Source organism: Schistocerca piceifrons, chromosome 11 (assembly GCF_021461385.2).
Source record: "Schistocerca piceifrons isolate TAMUIC-IGC-003096 chromosome 11, iqSchPice1.1, whole genome shotgun sequence".
Classification (NCBI taxonomy): domain Eukaryota; kingdom Metazoa; phylum Arthropoda; class Insecta; order Orthoptera; family Acrididae; genus Schistocerca; species Schistocerca piceifrons.
The window spans coordinates 81,105,514-81,128,246 of record NC_060148.1 but is presented as its reverse complement, the minus strand read 5'-3'; the positions used below and the strand labels follow the sequence as shown (position 1 = coordinate 81,128,246).

At 46.0% G+C, this 22,733-nt stretch overlaps 1 pseudogene; it reads left to right on the top strand.

Annotated features, from left to right (window-relative positions):
- Positions 1-8,487: 8,487 nt before the first annotated feature.
- LOC124720589 lies at positions 8,488-8,605 on the top strand (annotated as a pseudogene).
- The last annotated feature ends 14,128 nt before the right edge of the window (positions 8,606-22,733 follow it).

The following is a 22,733-nucleotide window of genomic DNA, read 5'->3' as shown; positions in this document are numbered from 1 at the left end:
TCTCTAGGGATGCTGAAAGAGAACATCCGACGCCAATGCTTCACCATAACTCCGGACGTGCTTTACAGTGCTGTTCACAACATTATTCCTCGACTACAGCTATTGTTGAGGAATGATGGTGGACATATTGAGCATTTCCTGTAAAGAACATCATCTTTGCTTTGCTTTGTCTTACTTTGTTATGCTAATGATTGCTATACTGATCAGATGAAGCGCCATCTGTCAGACATTTTTTGAACTTTTGTACTTATTTTTTCTAATAAAACCCGATGTCATTCCAAGCATGTGTGTCAGTTTGTACCTCTCTATCTACATTATTCCGTGAGTTATTCAGTTTTCAAATTTATACTGGCTTTTTGATCACCCAGTATATATATATATATATATATATATATATATATATATATATATATATATGTGTGTGTGTGTGTGTGTGTGTGGCAAGATCAGCCCCATAAGTATGGCTGTACTATTTTAACATACATTCTTCGATGACTGGGTGTTGTGTGCTGTCCTTAGGTTAGTTAGGTTTAAGTAGTTCTAAGTTCTAGGGGACTGATGACCATAGATGTTAAGTCCCATAGTGGTCAGAGCCATTTGAACACACATTCTTCATACTTTCCATTACATTCATTATGACATGTTATGAGATGTCTGACATTTACGGTGATATTCCACAGTAAGATATACCAGGGCTGTTTGGAAAGTAAAGTCCGATCGGTGACGATACAGAAACCAACAAAAAATAAAAAATGTTTTATTTGCAAGAGGTAGCTACACTTTCCCGCTACTTCTCTACGTAGTCCCTGCTCTGACTTAGACATTTGTCATAGCAACTTTCTAATATTCTCGTCACAGAAGGCAATCGCCTGTGCTTTGGGCCATTTGTCTACACTCGTCCTCAGCTCATTGTCCTCAGAGGCATGCGAACAGAGATGAAACTCACGCCGAGCCAGTTACAGGCTGTGTTGTGGGTGATTAAACACTTCCCAACGAAAACGCTTCAGGAGTGTCTTAATTGCCCCTGCAAAGGGCGGCCGACAACTGACACAAAGAAGGAAACACATGACAACTACGTTATGTGGGTTGCATGAAATCAGGCGAAATCTCTCAGCCAGCCGTCATACTTGGCGGGAGACATCTTTACTGGTTCACTCTGCGCTCAGAATTGAGAAGAGAGACTTGACGCGGTCGACCAGCATACTAGAGATCTATTGATACGTAATCAGCATGGTTTCAGAAAACATCGTTCTTGTGCAATGCAGCTAGCTCTTTATTCGCACAAAGTAATGGGCGCTATTGAAAGGGGATCACAAGTTGATTTCGTATTTCTAGATTTCCGGAAAGCTTTTGGCACCATTCCTCACAAGCGACTTCTAATCAAGCTGCGGCCCTATAGGGTATCGTCTCAGTTGTGCGACTGGATTCGTGATTTCCTGTCAGGAAGGTCGCAGTTTGTAGTAATAGACGGCAAATAATTGAGTGAAACTGAAGTGATATCAGGTGTTTCCCAGCTAAGCGTCCTGGGACCTCTGCTGTTCCTGATCTATAAAAAATGACCTGGGTGACAATCTGAGCAGTTCTCTTAGCTTGTTCGCAGATGATGCTGTAATTTACCGTCTAGTAAGGTCATCCGAAGACCAGTATCAGTTGCAAAGCCATTTAGAAAATATTGCTGTATGGTGTGGCAGGTGGCAGTTGACGCTAAATAACGAAAAGTGTGAGGTGATCCACACGAGTTCCAAAAGAAATCCGTTGGAATTCGATTACTCGATAAATAGTACAATTCTCGAGGCTGTCAATTCAACTAAGTACCTGGGTGTTAAAATTACGAACAACTTCAGTTGGAAAGACCACATAGATAATATTGTGGGGAAGGCGAGCCAAAGGTTGCGTTTCATTGGCAGGACACTTAGAAGATGCAACAAGTCCACTAAAGAGACAGCTTACACTACACTCGTTCGTCCTCTGTTAGAATATTGCTGCGCGGTGTGGGATCCTCACCAGGTGGGATTGAGAGAGGACATCGAAAGGATGCAAAAAAAAAGGGCAGCTCGTTTTGTATTATCACGTAGTAGGGGAGAGAGTGTGGCAGATATGATACGCGAATTGGGATGGAAGTCATTACAGCAAAGACGTTTTTCGTCGCGGCGAGATCTATTTACGAAGTTTCAGTCACTAACTTTCTCTTCCGAATGCGAAAATATTTTGTTCAGCCCAACCTACATAGGTAGGAATGATCATCAAAATAAAATGAAAGAAATCAGAGCTCGAACAGAAAGGTTTAGGTGTTCGTTTTTCCCGCGCGCTGTTCGGTAGTGGAATGGTAAAGAGGTAGTATGATTGTGGTTCGATGAACCCTCTGCCAAGCACTTAAATGTGAATTGCAGAGTAATCATGTAGATGTAGATGTAGACAGTGCCCAACATGTCCGTGCAAAAGCTTCATCCGATTTTCACAGTGATTTCCACTTCGCGCCAGATCGGACCTTACTTTCTGAACTGCAGAAATCGTAAAGACAGAAGTTGCTATAGCAGACGGGATCTGTTAATATTTGTCTGTGAAAAGCAGAACAAAAAATGGTTCAAATGGCTCTGAGCACTATCGGACATCTGAGGTCATCAGTCCCCTAGAACTTAGAACTACTTAAACCTAACTAACCTAACGACATCACACACATCAATGCCCGAGGCAGGATTCGAACATGCGACCGTAGCAGTCGCGCGATTCCGGACTGAGCGCCTAGAAGGCAAAAGCAGAACAATGAAGAAATTTTACAGCCAGGTAAATACAGGCACTAGGCCACAGAAGCTACAGATGGTTAAGCGGGAATGGGAGAGAGAAACAAGGAGGAACGTGTCAGAACGCAAGTACTGAAGAGAGGGTGGGGATGCTAATTTAAGGAAGTTAGGAGAAGAAACTGTACGCAAGAGACATGGGGAGCAAACAAGTACCGTTTGAATTGTGTAATCCGGAACTGAGCACTAGGTGTTACGAGAAATGGACCCACCACTGTAACAGAAGGTGAGGAGTCTCCACTGAAATGCAGTGACTGCAGAATGGGCCAGTCAACGGAGTTCAGTGGTCCATTCACTGGATGTCGTCCGAGTAACAGCACCATCAGGCATATTTCAACCACTGTAAAGTTGTCTGAGTGGGCTGCCAGTGATGAGATCGTGGAACATCATGTGCTGATGGGGAGCGACTCGTGAGTCCTAAAGTGCTGCCACCAGTTTAGCTAGCACAGTGGTTCCCAAACTAGGGGTAATTATCCCCTGAGGGGTAAAATGAAATTCCCGGAGGGGTAAAAACTCGACGACTCGGTTCTGTTTCAGTCACGAAACTAAATTATTTTCAAAAGACCATTACCATTGTCACCCTTTTGTAAGATTCTAATACTGATCGTATAAGTTATCAGTAGCTTCTTTTTCTCAATTAGTAGCATCTTTTTCTCAATTAGTAGCATTAATATGTGGAGGATACAGCTTCCTCACAAGGTTCACCCACTATACACACGTTGTGCTTTGTCCCATACATGTTGTTGTTGTTGTTGTGGTCTTCAGTCCTGAGACTGGTTTGATGCAGCTCTCCATGCTACTCTATCCTGTGCAAGCTTCTTCATCTCCCAGTACCTACAGCAGCCTACATCCTTCTGAATCTGCTTAGTGTATTCATCTCTAGGTCTCTCTCTACAATTTTTACCCTCCACGCTGCCCTCCAATGCCAAATTGGTGATCCCTTGATGCCTCAGAACATGTCCTACCAACCGGCCCCTTCTTCTAGTCAAGTTGTGCCACAAATCCCTCTTCTCCCCAATTCTATTCAATACCTCCTCATTACTTATATGATCTACACATCTAATCTTTAGCATTCTTCTGTAGCACCATATTTCGAAAGCTTCTATTCTCTTCTTGTCTAAACTATTTATCGTCCACGTTTCACTTCCATACATTGCTATACTCCATACAAATACTTTCAGAAACGACCTCCTGACAAATCAATACTCGATGTTAACAAATTTCTCTTCTTCAGAAACGCTTTCCTTGCCATTGCCAGTCTACATATTATATCCTCTCTACTTCGACCATCATCAGTTTTTTGCTCCCCAAATAGCAAAACTCATTTCCTAATCTAATTCCCTCAGCATCACCCGACTTAATTAGACTACATTCCATTATCCTCGTTTTGCTTTTGTTGATGTTCATCTTATATCCTCCTTTCAAGACACTGTCCATTCCTTTGAACTGCTCTTCCAAGTCCTTTGCTGTCTCTGACAGAATTACAATGTCATCGGCGAACCTCAAAGTTTTTATTTCTTCTCCATGGATTTTAATTCCAACTCCGAACTTTTCTTTTGTTTCCTTTACTGCTTGCTCAATATACAGATTGAATAACATCGGGGAGAGGCTACAACCCTGTCTCACTCCCTTCCCAACCACTGCTTCCCTTTCATGTCCCTCGACTCTTATAACTGCCATCTGGTTTCTGTACAAATTGTAAATAGCCTGTCGCTCCCTGTATTTTACCCCTGCCACCCTCAGAATTTGAAACAGAGTATTCCAGTCAACAGTCAAAAGGTTTCTCTAAGTCTACAAATGCTAGAAACGTAGGTTTGCCTTTCCTTAATCTTTCTTCGAAGATAAGTAAAAGTATGACAAATATCTCAAGAAAATGTCTTCTCCAATTTACAGATAATACCTGCCGTAGTCCAGCAATTGCGTCATTGCTCGCATCGAAACAGATGGTTCAAATGGCTCTGAGCACTATGGGAATAACATCTGAGGTCATCTGTCGCCTAGAACTTAGAACTACTTAAACCTAACTAACCTAAGGACATCACACACATCCATGCCCGAGGCAGGATTCGAACCTGCGACCGTAGTGGTCGCGCGGTTCCAGACTGTAGCGCCTAGAACCGCTCGGCCACACCGGCCGGCGCATCGAAACAGATAAATGAATTAACTGACAGCAAGACACAGTAGTAACTACACTGCTGGCCACCGTAAATGCAACACCAAGAAAGACAAGAGGTAGCACAACAAAATTTATTTTGTAGATAACATGTTGACCAAGTATCAAATGATTACGTTTACAGACGTCTGTGACATGTGGTTCCTGCCAGAATCAGTAGCCAGAGTAGCCGCCATTGTTGGAGATCACCGCTGCCCACACGTCTCGGCATTGAGTCAAAGAGACGTTGGATGTGTTCCTGGGGTACAGCAGCCCAAGCAGCTTGCACACGTTGCCAAAGATCATCTGGTGTGGCAGCTGGGAATGTAATCTGGGTCACTCGTTGAGCAACCATGGACCACATGTTTTCTATCGGCGAAATATCCGGAGAGCGAGCCGGCCAGGGAAGCACTTCAATCTGGTTATTGACGAAGAACCTTTGGACAATGCGTGCCACGTGTGGTCGCGCATTATCCTGTTGAAATATGGCTGTGGCCGAGCCCTGAAGGTAAGGAAGGACAACTGGCTCCAGCACCTCGGATATGTAGCGCCGGCTATTTAAAGTACCGGCAATGCGTACTAGAGGCGTGCGAGAGTAATATCCAATACCGCCCCATACCATAATACCCGGTGCAAGACCAGTGTGGCGGTGCATAATGCAGCTGTCCAGCATCCTCTCTCCACGGTGTCTCCACACTCGAATCCGACCATCGTGGTGCTGCAGACAGAAGCGTGCCTCGTCAGTAAAGACAACGTCATTCCATTCTGCCGTCCACATCCGTCTGTCATCACACCATTGGCGACGGAGACGTCTGTGGTTCTGCGTCAATGGTAGACGAAGCAATGGACGTCTTGCGGACAGACCACTCTGCTGTAAACGGCGTCGAATGGTACGCGCAGACACTGGATGATGCGTTACGGACGCAATGTGCTGTCCTAAGGTTCGGGATGTCACTGAGCGATCCGTCACTGCCATGCGCACAATTTGCCTATCAGCACGTGCAGTGGTGCACCGAGGCGAATGCGATCGACCACGTCGGTCCGTCGTACCCTCCTGCATCCAACGGTCACATATCCGCATTACAGTTGTTTGGTTTCGTCCAACACGACTAGAGATTTCTCTGTATGATAATCCACAATCTCGGTAAGCCACTATCCTCCCTCTGTCGATCTCTGATACTTGATCAAAAGATGTTCGCTGTTGTCTACGAGGCATAACTGATCGTCTTGTGAAACAACCACAAGGTAAACACACGTGCCCAACGCACACTCGTCGAAATCGCCAAGCCTTAAATGGCGCTATGAGGTGGCGACACAGGCGCGCGTGATGTGCGTCTGCGCTGAAATTCTAATCAGTTGCATATCTCATCGCTGCAAACCCATGGTGTAAATTTCACTTGATCCGGATGCTTCCTTCAGGGTGTTGCATTTACGGTGGCCAGCAGTGTACATAAGGTTGTACGAAGTATTATTATTTATTAGCCTCGTTAGAAACAAAGCATTAACAGGCTCAAGTTGCCCAATTTATGCCATTTCAAAAGTAAGGAGTGCAGCAGCAAAGTGAGTCATCAACAGTAAGTATACTGCACACATCTGAACTTGTTTCGTTTTAAATGGGATTGCAGTCTCCAGGTCAAGCACGTGCCGCAATGGAGAGCAGTAATGCTGGGGAAGCATGTTTTGTAACAAGTGTCTACCCTAACTGGTGGTAGTTAACTTCTTTTCTGAGACTTTTGAGGAGTTATGCGGTGTCGTGAGTAGCACTTGAGGTGCACCACAAATTCCTTCGGGATTCACTCTAAAACACACACACACACACACACACACACACACACACACACACAAATTACACTATGTGATCAAAAGTATCCGGACACCCCCAAAAATGAGGGTTTTTCGTATTAGGTGCATTGTGCTGCCACCTACCGCCAGGTACTCCATATCAGCGACCTCAGTAGTCATTAGGCATCGTGAGAGAGCAGAATGGGGCGCTCCGCGGAACTCACGGACTTCGAACGTCATCAAGTGATTGGGTGTTCATTGTGTCATACATCTGTCCGCAAGATTTCCACACTCCTTAACATCCCTAGGTCCGCTGTTTCCGATGTGATGGTGAAGTGGAAACGTGAAGGGACACGTACAGCACAAAAGCGTACAGGCCGACCTCGTCTGTTGACTGACGGAGACCGCCGACAGTTGAAGAGTGTCGTAATGTGTAATAGGCAGACATCTATCAAGAATTCCAAACTGCATCAGGGTTCACTGGAAGTACTATGACAGGTGGGAGGTGGGAAAACATGGATTTCATGGTCGAGCGGCTGCTCATAAGCCACATATCACGCCGGTAAATCCCAAACGACGCCTCGCTTGGTGTAAGCAGCGGAAACACTGGACGAGTGAACAGTGGAAAAACATTGTATGGAGTGACGAATCACGGTACACAATGTGGAGATCCAATGGAAGGCTCTTGGTATGGCGAATGCCCGGTGAACGTCATCTGCCAGCGTGTGTAATGACAACAGTAAAATTCGGAGGCGGTGGTGTTATGGTGTGGTCGAGTTTTTCATGAAGGGGGCATGCATCCCTTGTTGAGTGGCACTATCACAACACAGGCCTACTTTGATGTTTTAATCACCTTCTTGCTTCCCACTCTTGAAGTGCAATTCGGGGATGGCGATTGCATCTTTCAACCCGACCGAGCATCTGTTCATAATGCGCGGCCTGTGGCGGAGTGGTTACACGACAATAACATCCCTGTAATGGACTGGCCTGCACAGAGTCCTGACCTGAATCCTTTAGAACACCTTTGGGATGATTTGGAACACCGACTTCGTGCCAGGCCTCACCGACCGACATCGATGCCTCTCCTCAGTGCAGCACTCCGTGAAGAAGTCAGCCAGGTGTCCAATTACTTTTGATCACATAGTGTAAGTAAACCTTTTTAACTCGTTTCTGTGACTTTGTTACTAGTATCTTGGAGTGTTGTAGAACCTTCGTTCTCCTATCCTGTTACCTGACCCTGGGGCATAGCTATGTAGTGGAGGCAGGCAGAAATATCATAGCGGCGTACTGCACCAGAAGCCATTCCCCAAGAAACCTTCCAGCACCTGACTGAACGTATGCCTGCGAGAGTGGAAGCTGTCATCAAGGATAAGGGTGGGCCAACACCATATTGAATTCCAGAATTACCGATGGAGGGCGCCACGTGAGTCATTGTCAGCCAGGTGTCCAATTACTTTTGACCACATAGTGTAAGTAAACCTTTTTAACTCGTTTCTGTGACTTTGTTACTAGTATCTTGGAGTGTTGTAGAACCTTCGTTCTCCTATCCTGTTACCTGACCCTGGGGCATAGCTACGTAGTGGAGGCAGGCAGACATGTCTTAACGACGTACTGCACCAGAAGCCGTTCCACGAAGTCACAAACTCGGTCTACCGTAATAACAGTAGCAACTTGGCCTCCACAGCAGTAGCGATAAGGCCTTCACAAAACCGGCGACGAGGGTTTACAAAAAGGTGATCTCCTAGACCCATATAAGGCAACGGCCTTGCCGCAGTGGTAACACCGGTTCCCGTAAGATCACCGAAGTTAAGCGCTGTCGGGCGTGGCTGGCACTTGGATGGGTGACCATCAAGGCCGCCATGCGCTGTTGCCATTTTTCGGGGTGCACTCAGCCTCTTGATGCCAATTGAGGAGCTACTCGACCGATTAGTAGCGGCTTCAGTCAAGAATGCCATCTTAACGACTGGGACAGCGGTGTGCTGACCCCACAGCCCTCCTGTCCGCATCCTCCACTGAGGATGACACGGCGGTCGGATGGCCCCGGTAGGCCACTCGTGGCCCGAAGACGGAGTGCTGGAACCATATACCGTGCATCCACAATCCAGCCGAGATCGCACAAATGCCCTGTCAAACCGGAGTACACAAGTCCTGTCTGCTCCCCATGTACTGTGGCTAAGACATTTTAAAATACGTAGATCCTTAAGGGGGGGAACTCACATTGGGAGGTTCAAAAAATCCGATTTTTTTTATTGCATAAATCGTTAGCTTAATTACCCAAGAATACGCGCCGCGCAGGATTAGCCGAGCGGTCTAAAGCGCTGCAGCCATGGACTGCGAGGCTGGTCCCGGCGGCGGTTCGAGTCCTCCCTCGGGCATGGGTGTGTGTGTTTGTCCTTAGGATAATTTAGGTTAAGTAGTGTGTAAGCTTAGGGACTGATGACCTTAGCAGTTAAGTCCCATAAGATTTCATACACATTTGAACATTTTGAACAAGAATACGCTGTCAAAATTTCGAAGCGGAATTCTCACCGTTTAGATTTTATGATCATAGAACCGAGTGCAGAAGGAAATTCTTCCAATATATGAAGATTCATCAAGGGATGAATTACTGGAGAGATATTTAGGTAGCCATACACAAAATGCGAAAGAAAGTTCTACTTGCACTATTTGGCGATTAGCTCCTAAACACATGGACTCCGGACTAAAAGTCGTTAAATTGGCGGGCTTATTCAATGAAGGAAATTCATCCCTTCTCATGGTCATGAGCGAGGGAGGAATTGTAGAAGGCACGCAAAGCTTCAGTTATGCCAGCGTGTGACCCGGCAGAATCGACGTAGTTCATTGGAATCGAAGGAAGGTCGGAAAGCACTGCTGCAAGCGGAAAATGAAGCCTATGAGGAAGAAGAAGGATTACTACATTGTGCTGGAATCGCAGATTAATCGGTAAGCATTCTACATTATTGCCAACTTCTTTGAATTTCTAGTTTCCAAGAACTTATTTTTCAAACGCGTTATCTCGAAATGACTATTTTCACATTTGCGTGCAGTCTAATTCAAAATGAATACAATCGATCATTATGAAAAGTGATAGTACGATTCTTTATAAAATTACGATTTATATGAACTAATTAGTGAGACGATATCATGATTTTAAGGGTATCTTTCTTTGCATAATTAGAGAAAAAAATTGTGAAATTCGAATTAAAGTGTTCCAACGCTTGCAAAATTTTTAATTTTCATTATTTACACCTGCATTGATGTTCATGTTGTTAGGAAATAAGTGGTTAATGTAAAAGCAAAACCTTTTCGATTTAAAATGAAAATCGGAAAGGCTACAGTGCACGCAGTTGGAGAACTATACTCACAACCTTCAGCGGACATCACGGCGTAACTTTGTTATTTTTGGTGAAATTATTCAAAAAAAAAAAAAACTGTACGAAATATGGTTGAAATAATGTCAAAATTTAATTAAATTCTAATTAATTCTTCCCACCCAAAAAATCCCCAAAAATCAGTGACAAATAACCTCCTAATGTGGTTTCCCCCCTTAAGAGACTGTTTTTTCAGGTCCTTAAAGTGTGCCAACCAAGTAAGCTTACAGTCAAATACGAGGCCCAGAAAGCACAGAGTGACTATAAAATTAAGAAGTGTCCCTCATCCTCAACTCAGGAGAGTTTAAAAATGGAACGAGTACGGTTATGGTGCGTTTTGGCCTTTCCATATTTTTGTCCACCTCCACTAACTTCCAATGCAAATTGGCATTATCGGACTGTTATAGAAGAATGCTGAAGATTAGATGGGTAGATCACATAACTAATGAGGAAGTATTGAATAGGATTGGGGAGAAGAGAAATTTGTGGCACAACTTGACCAGAAGAAGGGATCGGTTGGTAGGACATGTTCTGAGGCATCAAGGGATCACCAATTTAGTATTGGAGGGCAGCGTGGAGGGTAAAACAACATTGTTCTTTCAGGGCTGAATTTCCGGGCAAAATCACTAGGCAGAGTCATTAGCTACGGATCTGAATTGACACGGAGAAAAGCGAGCTTAGTAGAACACAGGCACCAGTCACAGGACGAACGAGAGCTATAATCCGTTCACCATAAGCATAAACCCGATGTAAACAAACACGCGATGATTGCTCAGAAGCCGTTGCACACATACTCCGGTATTGTTTGTTACGCTCTCGGATGTAGGTCCTACGTATGTATTAGACATATTATTACTAAGTTACGTTAAATGAAGCTTTATGGTTCAAATGGCTCTAAGCACTATGGGACTTAACTTCTGAGGTCATCAGTCTCCTAGAACTTAGAACTACTTAAACCTAACTAACCTAAGGACATCACTACATCCATGCCCGAGGCAGGATTCGAACCTGCGACCGTAACGGTCGCGCGGTTCCGGATTGTAGCGCCTAGAACCGCTCGGCCACTACGGCCGGCGAAGCTTTATGATATTTCTATCTGTTAACAGCCATCGCCATTTTTCTTAATCACGCTTTAGCTGAGCAGCTTTTATTTCAAAAATCGTGCAGTCACAGTCTCTCCATTGTTGTGCTCTGATTGTTGCGCTGTTAATACGCACTACGAAAATGGCGGAGGCTGCTTTCTGATCCGCCGGCCGTTGTGGCCGTGCGGTTCTAGGCGCTTCAGTCTGGAACCGCGTGACCGCTACGGTCGCAGGTTCGAATCCTGCCTCGGGCATGGATGTGTGTGATGTCCTTAGGTTAGTTAGCTTTAAGTAGTTCTAAGTTCTAGGGGACTCATGACCATAAATGTTAAGTCCCATAGTGCTCAGAGCCATTTGAACCTTTCTGATCCGTAGTGAAATACCCGAGTGGAACACGGTTAAAAAGTGCTGAGAAATAGGCTGTACTTAATGTTTGTCTTAAATTTACGGAGATAATCGGTTTTCACATTTTCCCGTATATATTGATTATACAGGACGGCCCACTGATAGTGATCGGTCCAAATATCTCACGAAATAAGCGTCAAACGAAAAAACCACAAAGAACGAAACTTGTCTAGTTTGAAGGGGAAACCAGATGGCGCTATGGTTGGTCCACAAGACGGCGCTGCCATAGGTCAAACGCATATCGACTGCGTTTTTTTAAATAGGAACACATTTTTTATTACATATTCGTGTAGAACGTAAAGAAATATGAATGTTTTAGTTGGACCACTTGTTCCATTTGTGATAGATGGCGCTGTAATAGTCACAAACACATGGCTCACAATTTTAGACCAACAGTGGGTACAGGTGAGTTTTTTAAATTAAAAATACAGAACGTAGGTACGTTTCAACATTTTATTTCGGTTGTGCCTTTGTGAACTTATCATTTCTGAGAACGCATACTGTTACGGCGTGATTACCTGTAAACACCACATTAATGCAAGAAATGCTTAAAATGTTTTCCCTCAACCTCAATGCATTTGGCAGTACGTGTAACGACATTCCTCTCAACAGCGAGTAGTTCGCCTTCCGTAATGTTCGCACATGCATTCACAATGCGCTGACGCATGTTGTCAGGCGTTGCCGGTGGATCACGATAGCAAACATCCTTCAACTTTCCCCACACAAAGAAATCCGGGGACGTCAGATCCGGTGAACGTGCGGGCCACGGTATGGTGCTTCGACGACCAATCCACCTGTCACGAAATATGCTATTCAATACCGCTTCAACCGCACGCGAGCTATGTGCCGGACATCCATCATGTTGGAAGTACATCGCCATTCTGTCGTGCAGTGAAACATCTTCTAGTAACATCGGTAGAACATTTCGTAGGACATACGCATACATTGCACTATTTAGATTGCCATCGATAAAATGGGGGCCAATTATCCTTCCTCCCATAATGCCGCATCATACATTAACCCGCCAAGGTCGCTGATGTTCCACTTGTCGCAGCCATCGTGGATTTTCCGTTGCCCAATAGTGCATTTTATGCCGGTTTACGTTACCGCTGTTGGTGAATGACGCTTCGTCGCTAAATAGAACGCGTGCAAAAAATCTGTCATCGTCCCGTAATTTCCCTTGTGCTCAGTGGCAGAAATGTACACGACGTTCAAAGTCGTCGCCATGCATTCCCGGTGCATAGAAATATGGTACGGGTGCAATCGATGTTGATGTAGCATTCCCAACACGGACGTTTTTGAAATTACCGATTCTCGCGCAATTTGTCTGCTACTGATGTGCAGATTAGCCGCGACAGCAGCTAAAACACCTACTTCGGCATCATCATTTGTTGCAGGTCGTGGTTGACGTTTCACATGTGGCTGAACACTTCCTGTTACCTTAAATAACGTAACTATCCGGCGAACGGTCCTGACACTTGGATGATGTTCAGGATACCGAGCAGCATACATAGCACACGGCCGTTGGGCATTTTCATCACAATAGCCGTACATCAAGACGATATCGACCTTTTCCGCAATTGGTAAACGGTCCCTTTTACAACGGGTAATGTATCACGAAGCAAATACCGTCCGCACTGGCAGAATGTTACGTGATACCACGTACTCTAACGTCTGTGACTGTTACAGCGCCATCTATCACAAAGTGAAAAAAGTGGTCCTTCGTATTTCTTTACGTAGTACACGAATATGTAATAAAAATGGGGGTTCCAATTAAAAAAAAAAAAAACGCAGTTGATATCAGTTTGGCCTATGGCAGCGCCATCTAGCGGGCCAACCATAGCGCCATCTGGTTTCCCGCTTGAAGGTAGACAAGTTTCCTTCTTTGTAGTTTTTTCTTTTGACGCTTATTTCGTGAGATATTTGGCCCGGTCACGACCAATGGACCACCCTGTATATATCTGAAGACGGTATCTCTTGTTTCTGACATGTTCGAATGAGTATAATGGGCAGGGGCGCTATGAATATATTGTGGGACTATAATTTGGGAATGTGGGTCTTACGGGAGGCGTGCCAGAGATAAAGTCCCTGCAGATGCTAGCCGGCTCTCGGCGTGTTCGGTTAGAGAGCCGGTTGGCCGCTCAAATGAAAAACTGAGTGGAAGGATCAACAAACTAACTTCAACGGATGTCACGTGACGTCCGCAACGAGCAAACACAACGATCATCAACGAACGAAAATGGAAAAAAAAATGGATAGAGGATGTGCCATGTAAGGAGGAGATCCCAGGTTCGAGTCCCGGTCGGGACACACATTTCCAACTGTCCCCGTTGACTTACTTCAACGCCTGTATGCAGCTAAGGGTATTCATTTCATTGTACTTTCATGATTTTTTTCTCGTTCAGTATAAAATACCTACATCTCGTAATTATAAAACTCATCATCATTTTTCATGAATAATGCACGTCTTCTTGTTTCTAATTACATTTTGGACGCGAAATTCCTGTTTCCATTTCAAATATAAAATCTTAATTATGGATGTTTTGTGAAACACTGTTCATAAAAGATGCTTAAATTAAGAAAATATAAAAACTTAATTTTTTAAGGCAAAAATTAAAAAGCAAATCCTCTTTATTTGGACTATGTCTACCGTTTCATACCACTGAGATGGATAAGTGTCGTAGAAACATGAAAGACAACCATTTTCACAGCATCGAACACATCATACAAATGCTTCATTTTTACCTTTGGTGCTGTACAATTACAATATGATCTGGAGCCAAGCTGAGGGATTTGGCCCGAGAAGTAACGAAACTGTTGTTAAGCCGCCAGACGTACTGGAACTACACTCCTGGAAATGGAAAAAAGAACACATTGACACCGGTGTGTCAGACCCACCATACTTGCTCCGGACACTGCGAGAGGGCTGTACAAGCAATGATCACACGCACGGCACAGCGGACACACCATGAACCGCGGTGTTGGCCGTCGAATGGCGCTAGCTGCGCAGCATTTGTGCACCGCCGCCGTCAGTGTCAGCCAGTTTGCCGTGGCATACGGAGCTCCATCGCAGTCTTTAACACTGGTAGCATGCCGCGACAGCGTGGACGTGAACCCTATGTGCAGTTGACGGACTTTGAGCGAGGGCGTATAGTGGGCATGCGGGAGGCCGGGTGGACATACCGCCGAATTGCTCAACACGTGGGGCGTGAGGTCTCCACAGTACATCGATGTTGTCGCCAGTGGTCGGCGGAAGGTGCACGTGCCCGTCGACCTGGGACCGGACCGCAGCGACGCACGGATGCACGCCAAGACCGTAGGATCCTACGCAGTGCCGTAGGGGACCGCACCGCCACTTCCCAGCAAATTAGGGACACTGTTGCTCCTGGGGTATCGGCGAGGACCATTCGCAACCGTCTCTATGAAGCTGGGCTACGGTCCCGCACACCGTTAGGCCGTCTTCCGCTCACGCCCCAACATCGTGCTGCCCGCCTCCAGTGGTGTCGCGACAGGCGTGAATGGAGGGACGAATGGAGACGTGTCGTCTTCAGCGATGAGAGTCGCTTCTGCCTTGGTGCCAATGATGGTCGTATGCATGTTTGGCGCCGTGCAGGTGAGCGCCACAGTCAGGACTGCATACGACCGAGGCACACAGGGTCAACACCCGGCATCATGGTGTGGGGAGCGATCTCCTACACTGGCCGTACACCACTGGTGATCGTCGAGGGGACACTGAATAGTGCACGGTACATCCAAACCGTCATCGAACCCATCGTTCTACCATTCGTAGACCGGCAAGGGAACTTGCTGTTCCAACAGGACAATGCACGTCCGCATGTATCCCGTGCCACCCAACGTGCTCTAGAAGGTGTAAGTCAACTAGCCTGGCCAGCAAAATCTCCGGATCTGTCCCCCATTGAGCATGTTTGGGACTGGATGAAGCGTCGTCTCACGCGGTCTGCACGTCCAGCACGAACGCTGGTCCAACTGAGGCGCCAGGTGGAAATGGCATGGCAAGCCGTTCCACAGGACTACATCCAGCATCTCTACGATCGTCTCCATGGGAGAATAGCAGCCTGCATTGCTGCGAAAGGTGGATATACACTGTACTAGTGCCGACATTGTGCATGCTCTGTTGCCTGTTTCTATGTGCCTGTGGTTCTGTCAGTGTGATCATGTGATGTATCTGACCCCAGGAATGTGTCAATAAAGTTTCCCCTTCCTGGGACAATGAATTCACGGTGTTCTTATTTCAATTTCCAGGAGTGTATTTAACGCACGCAGCTTTTTCACAAGTCACTGCCAAACGCTGGCGGGATATAGAACGGCTCGTCATAAAAGAAGAGGAGGAAATGCTGCGCCTGGTTGGCTTCGTGGATTCTGTTGCTGATAGGCTCGCTATCAACGTAGCAGGTGACACTGCCAGAACTGAAATGCGTTTCTAGGAATCGGATAAGGAAGGAACTAAGAGATTACCAGACGACTGATGTAAGTATCACCTTCAGTGGCTTCAATATTTAACTATACGGTGAAATCTTTCAGTACTCGCTTACGTTATACACAGCTTATGGAGAAATTGTCATGGTTCTTGTTTTTAATTACAGTAGTACGTTAGCTAAAAACGACAACGTGTTGCGGTTTTCGTCTAGTCGTCTAAGGAGCGTATTGTGGGACATTTGCAGTGCATTATTTCATTCTGCTCAAAAATTAAATGACATTCGAAGCTGTGTTGCTCCTCTGGTCGTCTCTTTCTACTCCAGCTGGCCACGCCACTGCAGGCTAGCTGTACCAGCTGATCGGCCAGTGCTGTCAAAGTTAAATGCGCCGATAAGGCTGTTGTCCCGTATTGTCGCTAAGTCGATGTGGGCGTAACGCACAGCACGAAACTTTTCCTTATTACCGTACTTGACAGTACTCGAGACAGCTTGGCTGCAGTGCCACGTGAAACTGAAATCCCACGAGGTTCCAGCAAACGCGGAAGAATACGTATTGCAATGTTTACGTCAGGCTTATTCTTATGACGAACGGATTATACACAGAACGGCAGCGCTCTACGAGGGTCATTCAATAACAACAGAGACAAATTGGTCTGGGGAAAATACTGTTAGTAGGACAAGTTTGGTACTTTTATGGCTTTAAGTTGGCATCGCTGGGATGGTACCTGATCAGTTCATGTATCAACATTGTTTTGTTTCCAACCTCAAAAATACATTTCAAGATGGCGAGTCCGCTTGAAACGTCCAAATTAGATGAAGAACGTTCTGTCATTCGTATTTTACTTGCTGAAGGCGAGAAACCAGTGAACATGTACTGCATAATCTTTACAGTTTATGGTGAAGGTTGTATGAATCGTGCAAATATTTACAAGTGGATAGAGCTGTTCAAAAACGCTCGCGACTCAGTGACTGACCAACACCGTTCTGGCCGACCAGTTGCAGTTTCAACTCGCTCACTTGATAGCCGACCGCAGACCGCCGTGTGGCAGTGGAAATGATAGTTGATAAGCTTCAAGTTAGTACTGGTGCAGTTCATAACATTATCTGTAACAAGCTGAACTACGCAAAACATGTGCAAGGTGGGTCCCGAAGGAGTTGACGCGGCTACGGATGGAAACGAGGTTGAGAGTGTGCACAGAGTTGAAGGAAAGCTACGAAAGAGAAGGTGATCAATTCCTCAACAAAATTTTAACTTGTCACGAAACTTGCGTTGACTACTGGCAATTAAAATTGCTACGCCAAGAAGAAATGCAGATGATAAACGGGTATTCATTGGACAAATATATTATACTAGAACTGACATGTGATTACATTTTCACGCAATTTGGGTCCATAGATCCTGAGAAATCAGTATCCAGAACAATCACCTCTGGCCGTAATAACGGCCTTGATACGCCTGGGCATTGAGTCAAACAGAGCTTGGATGGCGTGTACAAGTACAGCTGCCCATGCAGCTTCAACACGATACCACAGTTCATTAAGAGTAGTGACTGGCGTATTGTGACGATCCAGTTGCTCGGCCACCATTGACCAGACGTTTTGAATTGGTGAGAGATCTGGAGAATGTGCTGGCCAGGGCAGCAGTCGAACATTTTCTGTATCCAGAAAGGCCCGTACAGGACCTGCAACATGCGGTCGTGCATTATCCTGCAGAAATGTAGGGTTTTGCAGGGATAGAATGAAGGGTAAAGCCACGGGTCGTAACACGTCTGAAATGTAACGTCCACTGTTCAAAGTGCCGTCAATGCGAATAAGAGGTGACCGAGACGTGTATTCAATGGCACCCCATACCATCACGCCGGGTGATACACCAGTATGGCGATGACGAATACACGCTTCCAATGTGCGTTCACCGCGATGTCGCCAAACACGGATGCGACCATCGTGATGCTGTAAACAGAACCTGGATTCATCCGAAAAAATGACGTTTTGCCACTCGTGCACCCAGGTTCGTCGCTGAGTACAGCATCGCAGGCGCTCCTGTCTGCAGCGTTAGGGGTAACCGCAGCCACGGTCTCCGAGCTGATAGTCCATGCTGCTGCAAACGTCGTCGAACTTTTCGTGCAGATGGTTGTTGTCTTGCAAACGTCCCCATCTGGACATGGCTGCACGATCCGTTACAGCCGTGCGGATAAGATGCCTGTCATCTCGACTGCTAGTGATACGAGGCCGTCGGTATCCAGCACGGCGTTCCGTATTACCCTCCTGAACCCACCGATTCCATATTCTGCCAACAGTCATTGAATCTCGACCAACGCGAGCAGCAATGTCGCGATACGATAAAGTGCAATCCGGGTAGGCTACAATCCGACCTTTTTCAAAGTCGGAAACGTGATGGTACGCATTTCTCCTCCTTACACGAGGCATCACAACAACGTTTCACCAGGCAACGCCGGTCGACTGCTGTTTGTGTATGAGAAATCTGTTGGAAAGTTTCCTGTTGCCAGCACGTTGTAGGTGTCGCCACCGGCGCCAACCTTGAGTGAATGCTCTGAAAAGCTAATCATTTGCATATCACAGCATCTTCTTCCTGTCCGTTAAATTTCGCGTCTGTAGCACGTCATCTTCGTGGTGTAACAATTTTAATGGCCAGTAGTGTGTGAGCAAGAAACAAAAAGACAAAGCATGGCCGGCCGGAGTGGTCGAGCGGTTCTAGGCGCTACAGTCTGGAATCGCGCGGCCGCTACGGTCGCAGGTTCGAATCCTGCCTCGGGCATGGATGTGTGTCATGTCCTTAGGTTAGTTAGGTTTAAGTAATTCTAAGTTCTAGGGGACTGATGACTACATCAGTTAAGTCCCATAGTGGTCAGAGCCATTTGAACCATTTTTGAACAAAGCATGGAGGGGAAGCACACCAACTCATGTATCAAGGAAAATTTCAGAACGTAAGCAGCAGCAAGAAAAGTCATGTTGACGGTCTTTTTGGATTATTTCGAAGAGCAGCGTACAGTGAACAGCCAATACTAATCGGATTTGCTTTTAAACAAGGTGCTGCCAGCCTCGAGAGAGGGACGTCGTGGATCTCAGAGGAGAGTTGTGACTTTCCAGCAAGACAACGCACGCCCTCATATTGCTCAACTAACCCGTGAAACAATCGACAAAATGGGCTGGGAAGTACTGCATCCCCCTTACAGTCCGGTTTCAGCACCTAGTGATTTACATTTGTTTGAAGCACTAAAGGAGGCATTGCGTGTGAAGACGTTCCATGACAACGAGGATGGAGGAGTTGGTTCAAACATGAGGATCAAGAGTTCTTTGCAGCCGGAATAAAAGAGCCCGTTGCAACAAGTGGATAAATGTTCAAGGGGATTATGTTGAAAAGTGGAAAAGTATTGTTTTGTAAAAGTAAACGTTTTTTTCTCCAGACCAGTTTGTCTCTTTAATCATTGAATGAGCCTCGAGAGCCAGCGACTGCAGCGCCGGCGCACCTACCTCCTTCTCGCTGTGGCCGCAGTCTGCCTTCTCGTAGTGAAGGTCGCCGCAGCTGGAGGCGGGGGAGGCGCCGCCCCTGAGCCGCGTGTAGCCGCCGCCCCCAGTGGGGGCGGAATGCGGCGGCGAGCCCGCCTCTAGGCAGCCACACGCCGGCATGCGGTCGTAGCCGCCGGAATCTGCAACACACGACAGCACCAGCTCGCCTCGGTCGCCACTCGTCTACACCACACAGCAAAAAGAACGGCATACTGTTTTTAACATGGCCGTCAATCAGCGACTGTTGTGGTATAATACACAATTTTGAAAAACACAGCCCTCAGTCCCGAACACAATTACTTTGTGACCTAGGTTTCGGTGCCACAAGGGACACCTTCTTCGAACAAAATTAAAACTAAATGTTACAGCAAAACGTACCAAAAAATTACGAAAGCTGCGGTCATACCTGACAGTGGCAGGCTTAAAATACGAGGGTTATTCCAAAAGTAAGGTCCGGTTATAAAAAAAAAAATCAAAACTAAAATGTTTTTTCAAAACAATTGTTTTATTTACATTCCTTACATCTTTATCTATTTTTCTACATAACTTCCATACTTATTTAAACATTTGTCACATCGTTCAACAAGCTTTTGAATGCCCATGTTATAGAAATCGGCCGCCTGTGACGATAACCAGTCCTTAACTCCTTCTTTCACTTCATCATCTGTGTCGAAGCGCTTGCCGCCGAGAAACTCCTTTAAGTAACGGAACAGGTGGAAATCACTTGGCGCCAGGTCCGGACTGTAAGGAGGATGGTCCATCTGTTCCCATCCAAATTTCATGATCAGAGCTTGCGTTTCATTTGCAGTGTGGGGTCTGGCATTGTCATGCAACAACAAGATTCCAGACGACAAAAGACCACGTCGCTTATTCTGGATTGCACGTCGAAGTTTAGCCAGGGTAGCGCAGTAGGCGGCTTTATTAATCGTTGTTCCTCTCTCCATAAAGTCGACTAACAATACTCCACGTCTATCCCAGAACACAGTCGCCATAACCTTACGTGTTGAGGTTGTCTGCTTTGCCTTGACCTTGACTGGCGATGACGTGTGACGCCATTGCATTGACTGACGTTTAGACTCTGGAGTGATGTGAGAAACCCATGTCTCATCCCCTGAGACAACATTGTCTAAAAGACTGTCACCTTCCTTATGATATCGCTCCAAAAAATCAAGAGCAAAAGCCATTCTTTTCATTCGTTGGGGCTCAGTAAGCAGCCTGGGAACCCAACGGGCACACAATTTGTGAAACTTCAAATGTTCAGACACAATTCTGTACAAAGTTGTTCTACTCACATTCGGAAAATGCATGTCTACGTCTGTAATAGTGAATCGGCGATCTTCACGAATTTTTTTGTCAACCGCATTGACCAAATCGTCTGAAATCACTGATGGTCGGCCACACCGTGGTTCATCGTGCACATTATCCCGTCCTTCATTAAAAGCTCGCACCCACTTGCGCACTTTACTGTCGCTCATTATGTTAGGACCGTACACTTCAGTAATCTGCCGATGGATTTCCGCCGCTGAATTGTTTCTTGCAGACAAAAACCGTATCACTGCCCTTACTTCACAATCGGCGGGCTGATCAATTGTCTTAAACATTGTAAAGTGACACTGTGAACTACACTCAGCAACAGTAACAAAGCGAATGGCGGCGTTTGACGCGCAAGGCTTGCCGGGAGTCGGCGCGCATGCGTGTTTTGTCATTGGCGCCAAATTTCAATAGTTACGGCGAATCGGACCTTACTTTTGGAATAACCCTCGTAAAATGCAACAGACGTCCACGCCACTAAGGGCTGCCATGTGTCCTCTGCTACAGTCAACACGAAACTGAAACATCATGTGACTTATGCGCCACGGAAACTTCAAGACAATGTCGCTAATTGGTAAAACAAGCTATTTTGTAAACATCTCTCGTAGCTGCAGAGAGGGAAATGAACAAGCACCTGAACGGTGTACATGAAGTGATTACAATAGCGGGATACTGCATGATATACAGGGTGTTGCAAAAAGGTACGGTCAAACTTTCAGGAAACATTCCTCACACACAAAGAAAGAAAATATGTTATGTCGACATGTGTCCGGAAACGCTTACTTTCCATGTTAGCCGGCCGAAGTGGCCGTGCGGTTAAAGGCACTGCAGTCTGGAACCGCAAGACCGCTACGGTCGCAGGTTCGAATCCTGCCTCGGGCATGGATGTTTGTGTTGTCCTTAGGTTAGTTAGGTTTAAGTAGTTCTAAGTTCTAGGGGACTGATGACCTCAGATGTTAAGTCCCATAGTGCTCAGAGCCATTTGAACCATTTTTTCCATGTTAGAGCTCATTTTATTACTTCTCTACAAATCACATTAATCATGGAATGCAAACACACAGCAACAGAAAGTACCAGCGTGACTTAAAACACTTTGTTATAGGAAATGTTCAAAATGTCCTCCGTTAGCGAGGATACGCGCATCCACCCTCCGTCGCATGGAATCCCTGATGCGCTGATGCAGCCCTGGAGAATGGCGTATTGTATCACAGCCGTCCATAATACGACCACGAAGAGTCTCTACATTTGGTACCGGGGTTGCGTAGACAAAGAGCTTTCAAATGCCCCCATAAATGAAAGTCAAGAGGGTTGAGGTCAGGAGAGCGTGGAGGCCACGGAACTGGTCCGCCTCTGCCAATCCGTCGGTCACCGAATCTGTTGTTGAGAAGCGTACGAACACTTCGACTGAAATGTGCAGGAGCTCCATCGTGCATGACCACATGTTGTGTCGTACTTGTAAAGGTACATGTTCTAGCAGCACAGGTAGAGTATCCCGTATGAAATTGTGATAACGTGCTCCACTCAGCGTAGGTGGAAGAACATGGGGCCCAATAGAGACATCACCAACAATGCCTGCCCAAACGTTCACAGATAATGTGTGTTGATGACGTGATTGAACAATTGCGAGCGGATTCTCGAGAGCCCACACATGTTGATTGTGAAAATTTACAATTTGATCACGTCGGAATGAAGCCTCATCCGTAAAGAGAACATTTGCACTGAAATGAGGATTGACACATTGTCGGATGAACCATTCGCAGAAGTGTACCCGTGGAGGCCAATCAGCTGCTGATAGTGCCTGCACACGCTGTACACGGTACGGAAACAACTGGTTCTCCCGTAGAACTCTCCATACAGTGACGTGGTCA